Source organism: Bemisia tabaci, chromosome 1 (genome assembly GCF_918797505.1).
Source record: "Bemisia tabaci chromosome 1, PGI_BMITA_v3".
NCBI classification, from domain to species: domain Eukaryota; kingdom Metazoa; phylum Arthropoda; class Insecta; order Hemiptera; family Aleyrodidae; genus Bemisia; species Bemisia tabaci.
In genome coordinates this window covers 53,295,900-53,307,369 of record NC_092793.1, presented here as the reverse complement: position 1 = coordinate 53,307,369, position 11,470 = coordinate 53,295,900, and the positions used below count along the sequence as shown (strand labels likewise).

The following is an 11,470-nucleotide window of genomic DNA, read 5'->3' as shown; positions in this document are numbered from 1 at the left end:
CGCGCATCGATATTGCCAGACAGAGAAACTGATGCAGGACCCACCCTACGCGGCACTACCTTCCCAGGAGCACAATCCCTGGAGCACTCCTTGGTCGTGACCCACCATCTGCAGGGCAAACCCCGAGGGACAACCTGGTGAGGGACAGAAGCCTACCAGGGGCCGACAGAGTCCCCGCAGATTACGCTTTATTCAAAGGAGGTAAGTAATAGACTAACCAACGGTAACCCAATCATCCCTATAGTTCCCCATCATTTCCCCCTCGGTTTACGACAACCACCCATATTTTATTATGGTGACGATAAAATGTCTCTGTCTGCGACAAAAGGACGCCAACCGACAACACAGTGGCGAGGGTTGCGCGGAAGCGGCAGAACTGGACCAGAAGACCGTTCCATTGAGAATCCATCATGCACACAATACGCGAAAAGCCGAGCACGGAGCGGTAGAGCAGGGATCAGTCAAGTGTTATTGACATTGCGTCAAGTGATGCTACAAGGAAGCGGGCACCGGACATCTCGGGAGAGGAGAGAGACGGAGTCTGCTGGACCACCTGCGGGACAGAGACGAACGCTCGCGGACCTGGGTCTCGCGCCACTGCGCTCCGCTCAGGTGAAAGATACGCGGTATCAGCCACTGCGCCTTGTGCTGACAGTCAGCTAAACCCTTTCATCCCGATAAGAGTCAAACTCAGCGAGATTTTTTATTCCCTCACCGAGATTTTTTATTCCCTCTCCGGACTCTCCAAGTCTTACACCAGATTGTGCGTATGAGTGGATGGTCAACTCGTAGTTTTTCGGTCCTCCCAAAGTCCGATTTTCCACGTGACATCGTTCGGAACCGTTCCCGGTTGACCGTCCGGTGGGCTCACTAAGGACTTTTTTTTATATATTATTATTTTTTAAAAAAAACTTTTTGGTGCGTTTTTTGATTTTCCAGCCGCAGTGCTCGTAAACCGCGCGTTTGTTAGTACTTTTTTTCCGTGGCGACAAATTTCTTATCCTTATTTTTACTTTCGTTTCCGTTGTTTTCGTGATCTGTGAGTTTGGTTACGCAAGTCGATTTGCTTTGTGTCTATGACTGTTTTTGCCCGGTTACAATATCAAAACTAGGAATAAAAAGGTAAGCTTCTGAATTACTTTCAATTATTTTTTTAAAAAAAACTTTTTGGGGCGCTTTTTTGATTTTCCAGCTGCAGTGCTCGTAAATCGCGCGTTTGTCAGTCCCTTTTTTAGTGGCGACAAATTTATTATACTTTTTACTTTCGTTTCGTTGTTTTCGTGGTCTGTGAGTTTGGTTACGCAGGTTTCGTAGGTAAATTTTAACGTGCGTGAATAACTTTAAGTTGATATTCGATTTTAAGAGTTGTTTCTAAAATAAAACGTTCGAGCACACTTTTTTCTTGGAGCAGTTGTTGTTTACACTGAAAATGATGCACTAGCATACAAAGTGGGTAATCCATGCGTGTGAAAAATACACTTTCAGTCGTAATTTTCCCTTTATTTTTGTTGTAAAGCTATATAAGGCTCAAAAAATCCAATGTTTTAATGACTTAGGTACTGACTTTGCCGTGGAAAATGAATTTAAATAAGTAAAGGAGATGAATCCGTAAAATTGTTTTACCCCTAATGTTCGAGGCTTCTTTTTTTCCCGTCTTTATTATCAGAGAAGATAATGAAAAAAGGAAATTTAGATTTTTTTTAGTAAACTCACTGAATAAGAAGGAAAAAGAATTTTTAAAATTACTGAATAATTGAATTTAAAATTTGAGAGGTTTATACACCACACAATTTTTTTTGCATTTGAATGAAAAAAATCGAGAACTTGCAGTTAAATGCGTCAATTATTGTGATGCACGCAATGTCCTAGCTCAGATTTGATCCTGCGCCTAATTCACTTTTTTTTTTTTTTTCGTTTTTTGAGAGATAAATTATACGGTAAGGATATTTCAATTTGTAATTTTTCAAAATACCCACGAATCATTTCCTTTTTCGGAGTTTTTGCCAATTGTTCAATACTTATGTTTCGATTAATCCGTCGTTCATAAAATATTTTTTGACAGAGCAGGAAGTTTTTTTGAACCTTTCGTGAATCTCTGAAGGCACCAATAAAATTTTAAAAAAACAGCCACCCTCTCTGTAATAGCGAGTTCAATCAATCATTCACTGTAAAACATATTTAGAATGTAATTGTAATGGTCGGTAACTCTTCAGCCAGCGCGCATGCTCAACTTGATCGTAAAATTGACTGCGGTATGTTGTTGAGCTCGTAAATGAGACTATTCAAGAACCCTCGTCAATATTCACATAAACTTTAATCGTGACCCTTAGGGAGGGTTGCTTATTGCCAGTACGATGCAAGTATGCGTGCCAAAAACGAAGGAACGGAACTCTATTCGAGGGTAAAAAACATTGTTACTTCCAGGGAGAAATGGCCAACTATTTCCTTGCGTAGATACAAATAACGAGTGAAAATTTTACGAAATTGAAATAGATTTACGTTCTTTCGTCTGGGGACGACAAAAAGAAGAGAAGATGGGCACGATAGTCCGGTAACCCAGAACGAAGGGGGGGGGGGGGGGGAGTTAACGTTAACCCAGAATAATTTGCGAAGTCATTTGTTAATTTACATCCTTAGTGAATTTAAACTCGAAAATGTTCGTAAAAACTGAGATCGAAACTTCAATTTCGTTGTAATCAGGGCACAGAAAAAGGAGACACCTTGACCTAATTGAGTCTGCAAAATCGCCCAAGCATCCGCGTGCAGGTATTAGAGGAGAGGACAAAATACAGTCTCGGCGGTGATATGATTAGCACTCGGATAGGTATCATTTATTTAAGATGATTCTTTCATTATTCGGTCGATTAATGAAAATTATTCGATTTACTGCTATTATTCGATGTTCCTCAGCCAATGCCTCTGGACAGAGGAGATACAGGAATGCAAATTTAGTCTTTCTTCTTTTTGATCTTATTTAAATTTTGAGCACTTTTGATCATCTCTAGCTTTGTTTTGCTACCTACCGATCGAAAGAGTCTTAATTAAAAACTACGAAACAAAATTATCTTTCATAATGAAAACTGTGGTCATTATCGATGGGCACGGTCCGTACGGTGTCAAGTGGATTCGTCTCCGCATTTATTCCGTTATCAATCATGCAAAGTATATCAACCTTCAGTTAAAGCTAATCCGATTATTTTGTGACAGGAAGGGTGGGAAAATTGCACACCGATATGCAAGTTTGTTTTAAAAAAATTTCATTTTAAACCCTAGAATGTTTTTTTTTAAGAAATAGCTGAGCAATTATTCTAAGTAATCTTAGAAAACAATTCGGACAATCTCAGTTTTGGTGCTTAAACCTTTTCCAAATGTAAAACAAGTGTTCTTTAAGTTTGGTTTTCAAAATTAAAAATTATATTTTTTAAATTTTGATTGAAAGACCCATTTTTATAATAATTTTTAAAATGTAAAAATAAATAATTAATAATTATTTTATAGAGCATTCAACTGGATACGCCTTGATATTAGGATAGATTTGTTGGGTATTAGAAACAAGTTCCACTCCGTCCATTTTGTTGCTGAATCAGAAAACGACATTATTTTCCTCTATCATGCACAAATTTTCCAGGAGATAGATTTATCTTGATAAACCTTGGTTTTTGGAGAGAGTTCGAATTATTTTGAAGAAACCTGAACTGATTTGAGAAGAACGGAGGTCATTTTCAAAATCAACTTTTAGAACCTATTGAGGGTAATTTTCGTCCGTCTACAAATCCTTATATCCGTAATAGCTTAAATAACTCTCACGCTTCAACTCGTGAAGAACCTTCTCCCCTTCTTCAGAGCAGCCGCCTCGAGACCCTTTAGGTTTCCTGCTCACAGGCCCGCAAACATAGGTCTCAAAGTAAAGACTACAGGCATTTGTCGAGAGGATCGGGTTAATCGGAGAGGTCGGACAAAATTTGGAAACTTTAGACGCTTATAACTCCGTTTGTACAAAATTTCGGGGTTTTGAAAGTGGCTCCATTGGTTTTCTCGTAGAATTTTCTTCTGGTAGCACCTCTTTAAATTTAAAATGTGACGAAATGAACATCAAAATTTGCAATTCTAGTAAAAAATGTAATGCCCGACCTCTATAATTGATTCGATCCACTGTGCGCCGTCGCAGGTTTTATCTGCATGACCCTCAAAATACCAGTGGCGTGGCGTGAATTGCGATACATCGATTGTTCAGTCATTTAAACCTATGGTAAAGAATCGATTATTAAGGTGTTCGCTGCGAACACCCTGTTCATCGATCCTTTTCCATAGGTTTAAATGGCATACAATCAACATATCGCAATTCACGCCACGCCACTGCAAAATATACATGCTCCGACGTGTAAAACAAGGAACGTCGTCGATTGCCAGAATCATCTAAGACTCGGCATGCCCCAATGCGGGATATTCATAAAAACGACCTTAGAAATGTGAATCGAGATCGAAGGGATTGTAGCCAATAAAAGCCGTTCTCTCAATCGTCCAATTGCCGGACGGAACCGGGAAGCCTCCTCGACAATAGGTTAATGGGCGAAGCGCCGATTCTATCGCGCCTAGGGATTCTCATCGCGCGCCGGGCACACGGCACACGGTCGCTATGAATGGACCTTATAATACTGCCGCATTAAGGGAAAATACTGAAAACTTTCAGGCGTTGCCAAGTCAATTTTATAGAAAATAACGATTTCTTTTTAAATTTTTCTGAAAATAAAACACTCAGAAATAATAATTTCAAAGACTCCGCACTAGCAATCTAAGCAATATGTAATTGGACCGCGATAAGCAGAAAGGAACCAAGCCACACCAGATATCGCAAAATTTAATGCAGCGATTTGATTTTTACATGAAAACGGTTGTGCGGATTTTTGTGCAAATTTCAGTAAATTTTCTACCATAATACGACGTAAATGTCTTAACATTTTCAAAGGAATCCGCACGTACGTTCTCTTGTGAAAAATTAAAATGTCCAGTTAAATTTGGCAATATAGCTGATGTGGCTTGGTTCCTTTCTACTAAACGCGGTCCAATTAGGTGAGGATAAAGTTAAATTTATTGGAGGTACGCTACTTTTTGCCCAATGATGGTTGATAGGCAACTTGTCGAGCAAAAATTTATAAAAAAAAAATCGTTAAATGCTGAATGATAAATGCCGAGGTGCGTTTGATGCGTACATACGTTTTGCTAAGCGAATTTTTGCAAATTAAACTAGGATTGCTAAACCAACTAATTGCTCGGCCCTCTAGTCACCAATCATAGTTTGGCAAATCTTGAGTTGCAAAAGTAACTTACGCACTACCAGGAATATGTCATACGGGGTTTCCAAAATATGTATACTCAATACTCATACATTTTCCTCAAAATAATAATTTTATTGGACGACATTTGGTGGCATTCCGACGGCCAAAAGTGCGGAACCGTCTCCATTGCAATGCCTCAAAATTTCCGCTTTTACTTCTTTTGAGGAAAAATACGTCAATTTCACAGCTTGAAATCTATGCAGCATATTCTCCTAACAGAGGAAACAATCAAGGAGGTGCTCAAGAAATGACACCGACTAGATTTTAAAAAAAAAATAAGATACGAGAGAAAATCTACAACGTTGCAAATGGAGAAACGTGGTTTCGCATTTTGGCCATCGATTTGAATGCTCTTACGGCGTTCCTCCTATACGGATACCGCGCCGCGCAGTGGATCGAGTCAATAGGAGAGGTCGGACAAAATTTGGAAAGTTTAAAAGCTCTTAACTCCGTTTTTACAAAATGTTAAGATCTTAGAAATGGTTCCATTGGGTTTTTCCTAAAATTTTCTTTATGAATCACCCATCAAAATTTAAAATATGATGAAATAAACATCTAAATTTGCGCTTTTAATCAAAAAATTCATGTCTGACCGCTCCCATTGATTCGATCCATTGTGCGCCGCCGCACAGGTGGCGTGTAATGAATTAGCATACCACTTGGAAGATGAACGCGACTCGACGCGAGGAGACGACACCGCATAAATAGCAGCATCCCCATTGGCTGATTTAGTGCGGGCGACAGAGCCGGCAGGGCCGACGCGCGACGGAGCCTTTAGCCTGAGTTAGTTATGATTGCGTCCGAGCCTTGCGTACTGCGCCCTACGCGTTTCCCTTGACTGATTGTTTTCTCATATATCCGGAAAGTGGCACCAATCCGCCACCAGACTAAGTGATGCTCCCACCGACCTGATAAAGTGTCTGCAAAGCTACCGACACCCACTTAACTCTCGGCTCAAGAGCCAGGGAATAACGTTAGCATTGTTAGGATAGTAAACTTGAGACAAAGTGGGTTCTTTGGTTCTTGGGTCGCTTAAACGGTTGCGTTGTTGAAGTGCCAGCTCGGTCGAGTCTTGAAACTGTCAAGTCCCTCGGAAAGGGCCAAAACTTTACAAAATTGCCGGAAACTACTGAATTTTATCGAAAGTTAAATTTTACTCAATTTCTGCCACCTATTTCCAAGAATCAGAGATAGATGTCCGTCGTTTACCTCTTTGTCAGTTATAATCCTAGGAAAATCGTTGATACTAGATGACCAGTAAGACCAAAAAATCTCAAAAAGCGGAATGATCCGTAACGCGACTTTGAAAGTCATTTCCTCGGAAAAAATTCGCCAACAAAAGGAACGGTAAAATGAAAATCCTGTTATTTTTAAAAGCATAAATTTAAAATACCATGTGCAACAGCCCCACTCAGCGAATTTTGTTTCAATGATCATGAGTTGATTGAGTTGGATTAAAACACGCAGATAAGGCTTTAAAATTAAAGTAAGACGGTGCTTAAAAAAAGTTTAATGACACCATTTGGTAACATCAGCCTTTTAAAACAATTAGAATGACTAGAATAACATTATAAAGTCACCAGAAGTAGTTTATAAAAAAGCTGTAAAAAATTTGTGGTATAGTTTTGGGAGGTGGCATGACATTTTAATGTGACAAGTGTTTGAATTATGGAGGAAGAGTTGCTCGCTGGCTGACGGCGCAAGAAATTGGATTACCTGAATTACTAATCTTGGCATTAAGACTCAAAGATGGATAGAGGGTATTTTTACACTGTCCCACAGAGAATGTTACTTTTTTCTTTAAACAAGTTGCGATAGTTTCAATAGTAACTCTGCCCTATTTTTCTTCCCTGGCGTTAAAGTCTCTCAGTATTTCAAGCTCATAAAAAAGATAATCCGCAAATCAGAAGAACGGTGTTAAACCTATATCATTTGATAAAACCGCATTTGAGCTAGAAGCTTTTTCCAATATTGTAAAAACTTAAGGTTACTGATAAAAAAATTGACTCAAAATTTTAAAAGATCGATTCGAGAATTTTTAATCGATGTCAAACAAATCGTAAAAATAACACGACCTCGTGTCGTATTTGATTTTTGGATTGAAATTAACTCTGTAAAATTTCAATGACTTTAAAACTCTAATAATTTTTTTTATTTTCATCTAAATATACGAATATTACATTTCAAACGCAAGATTATAGGCATGATTTTCTGAAGAAAATGTAGTCATAAAATCTAAATTTTAAAAGATTCGATTGGCACTTCATTTTTCAAGTTTAGGCAATACATTTTGGATATCCTTCACAATGTTACCATGTAATGTAATAAGTGTCTTTTACCCTTTCTCGTGTCCCGTGACATCTTAGAATTTGAAAACACGCGAATTATAAGCGCTCATTGAAAATAAAGTATATCTTGTTTATTCATATATTTTTCTTGTTAACTTGTGCTTCTATTTTGATGTTTGTAGTTTCGGAAACCTCAAATCTGCAGGTACTGGTACCCCCAATTTTTCTCTGAAACTAGCCGCTTACTCACAATTTGGTTGAATTTTTAATGATCCAATGCACGAAACTGCGAATAATTTCAGTTTAAAATGAGACACCAAATAACAGTTCAAATCCGCCCCTCGCATCTTTTTCAGTTTGCGAGTGTGAAACCGCAGACGTCGAAAATTACATCTATAATATAACATATCCTAAATAAAGCCATTATATCGTTAGCCAATCTTGTTTTACCTGCTCTCACCTTAGATTCACGTGAGAAAAGTAAACACACGTAATTGAACACATTATTGCCGAACCGTCGTGAAATATCCACAATACGATGTAAAATTGGCGGTTTCTCACAAACATTTGGGTACCCTGATCCGGCTCGTGGTGTACTGGCAATTATGCCAGGTTGTCGGAAGGCTATAATTAAGAGCTAATCAGAAAACGGCTGACCGAAGGGAACCTACGTGTGACGTGCATCAAAATATTGGTTGACGTTAAAACGCCTTGGATACATAAGTTGCCAAATTTTTGCGAGCATCCAAATTTTGCCGCATTTATCCATGAGGCACACGCACGATTTAGATATTATCATTTACTGTTAACCAAGGTAACAGTGCACTTTAAAAAGCCGCGGGGAGCAGACTGACTGAGTCAATTACTTACTTTAATTAATGATAAACAAAGTTTAACTTGAGGTTAGCTGTCCGCCTCTTTCCGTCAGCAAAATTCGTGGATAGCACCTTTGATTGGGGCAAAATTTTCGGCTCACGCGTTGTATGAGAGGTTGATGTATTTTGCAAAATATCCTATCAATTATTGCACGAATTTGTAGTAAAATGAAAACACTTAGATTAATATTTGGCAATGTGTAAAGAGACGAAAGGCGGCATGGTAATTGTTTCGTTAGCGGCAATCATCTTTTCATCATCATTTCACCGAGTGTTTTAGGTGCCAAGATTGCTTGGTGTATCAGCGCCTCAAAACGGGCGATAGGTTGGTATGGATAATACGGTGCACCGAAAAAAAAATGTTTGAAATACATGTTTTAAAGTTAAAACATAATTTTCTTTTTTGAAGACAATTTTTTAAAAAAGAGAGAAAACAATTTTACCGAAGAAATGTTTAATTCGGATGAACTTTAGTTTATTTCAAGGAGAATTTATTATGTCATCGACGACAAAGGTACAAATCTTTGATAAAATTATTTTGGATTTAAAAAAAATTATTATTTTTAAATTCTAAATAAATTTTAAAAAACGAAAAAGTAGAAGTTTTAAATCCTTGATACGGTGCTCGCATTGGTTTTCTCATAGTTCAACCCGTCACAGGTTAATACAAGCACCACAAGTGGTATTGTTACCAGATGAAGGCGCACGTGTCTTACCAGTTGCATTTCATTCTTCCTCAAGTTGTACATGTATGACCGACTCATGGCAACCTCAAGCCTCATTCTCTAACCAATCTCTGGCAAGAAAAGAAAAGTTAATCTGCATAAAAATACGCAGATTTCCTAGCTCTTTGGTTTCATTATTATTTCTAAAAAAAAAAAAAAAAAAAAAAAAAAAAAAAAAAAAAAAAAAAAAAAAAAAAAAAAAAAAAACTGATGATACTTGTGATGGGGTTGTTTCGGAATTTGCCTCGCAGATCCGATCTAATATTCTCAGTTGCTCGTAACAAATTAACTAAAATAATAAACGACACTTCATCATCTCTTAGGCATGTCAAAATATTCATTCATACGTACCTACATCTTTTAATGTGAATTTCGTTTTTCAGGTGAAGACCGGAGACTTCCTTCGCTCGTGACATTCGTAGGACAAATTTCATGTAAGTCAACACTTCTTTTAATCACTTTTCCATAACTACAAACATTTCTTGAAAAATGTCAAAGCAAAAAACTACTGCGTGACAGCCATTTGCTTTTAAAATTAACGGGAAATTCAAAAAAATCGTCGATTCTTAGCTCTCAGAAAAGTTGGAGCCACTATCGTGAGATTATGAGTAAAAATAATTTAGTTCAGCATCTAAATATAAAACTTTCTAAATCTTCCCATACAAAATTGCCAATTTCTCAACTTCTCAAAATTAACGTTCTAATGCATTGAATTTTGAATTATTCTTTGTTGCTGCTTGATCAGTTTGTTTGACGAAGCTTCAAATTTCACCTTACTTTATACCGGTCACTGGTTACCTTGAAATAACGGGCATGTTCATTTAAAAGACCAGAAGTTAAAATTTTCTCGCTAAAAATCTGTTTTTGACTTCTAGCCATCCAAGAGCAAATAAGCGGCGGCAAAATTTCATGTAGTAAATATCAAAACAGTAATTTCAGAACAGTTACTTCTATGCTCAGTATCTAAAGGGGCGCAACTCTCCAACCCAAAGCCTCTTTTGAATTGAATTCCTCTGGAATATCATAGACATTAAGAAAATAGTGTTAAATAGGAAAGAAGATCAAATAAAAAATATAATATGCGGAGAGAAAACTCAGCAATAGAAGTTATGACACGATCGGCAAGCAAAACCGAAGCCGTAAATTAATCAAAGATAGATCGTTGATCCAGAGTTGCCAGAGTTGAAGTCTGAATTCGGATACTTGCATGTGGCTGGATTGATTATTAATTGGACTGCATTTTGCAATTTGGAACTAGAAATTCTTGCCCGGTTTAAAAACAACGTATGAGCCATTAGTTTCCCTAAACACATAAGTATTTTTTTCAGATGAGTCAGAATTTATAGTTCCAAATTACAAAATTCAGTCCAATTGAACGAACTAAAAGTTAAAAATTAGATTTCTCGGATAAAACGTTGATCAATTTTATGGTGAGCATGCGAGCATCATACAAATAATTTATGTTTCTCCTAGACAGAAGACGAAAGAGAAGAAAGAAAAAGCAGAGAAAGAAGGAGAAAACAAGGAAATAAAGAAAGAAAAATAATTAGAGGAGGAAGAGGAAGAATTTATTACTTTAATTTTTCCTCTTTGTTGTCATTTCCTCTGCTTTTTTCTTCTCTCTTTTGTATCTTCTTGTTCCCCGTCTCTTTCTTCCTTTATTTCCTTTCCTCCCTCTCCATATTTGTTTTGGAGTCCAGAAGACCTCAGTCGAGTCAGACTAGAGTTAATGAAGTGTGTCTCAAAATCTCGAGGGAAAAGTAGATCGCATTTAGGGGAGAGCGGAAGGGAGCCATTGCGATTACAGTGTTTTCAAAGTCGTGAAACTTATTATTTGCCTTCAAAAAAATTTAATGTATTTAAAGTAATACGGAAACGTTTCTCTTTAAAATTAAGAATTTTTTGTAGAAAAACAAAAAGCATTTGATAGTTGAGGCTTTTCTTAGACGAAGATGAAGATGCACGATTTTCACAACTCTGTAATTGCATTGGTCACCACATGCTGAATGCGATTCACTTTTCCTCGAGATTTTGGGACACACCTCATTAACTATAATTTGACTTGACTGGAGTCTTCGGGACCCCAAGACAAAGACGGAGAAAAAGGGAATGAAAAAAGAGGAAAAATAAGGACGAGGAAGAAGAAGATACAAAAAGAGAGAGGAAGAAGCAGAAAAAAGGCAAACAGAGGAAGAAAAAGAAAAGTAATGAATTCTTCCTTTTGCTCCTCTAATTATTTTTCTTTT

At 37.4% G+C, this 11,470-nt stretch overlaps 1 protein-coding gene across 1 annotated transcript in view; it reads left to right on the top strand.

Annotated features, from left to right (window-relative positions):
* Positions 1-241: 241 nt before the first annotated feature.
* Positions 242-11,470, top strand: part of sha (shavenoid) — a 146,048-nt gene continuing 134,819 nt past the window's right edge. Inside the window, exons 1-2 of the mRNA XM_019062608.2 lie at positions 242-1,122; positions 9,608-9,658. The gene's annotated coding sequence lies outside the window, so the exon portion shown is untranslated. The remainder of the gene's footprint in view (positions 1,123-9,607; positions 9,659-11,470) is intronic.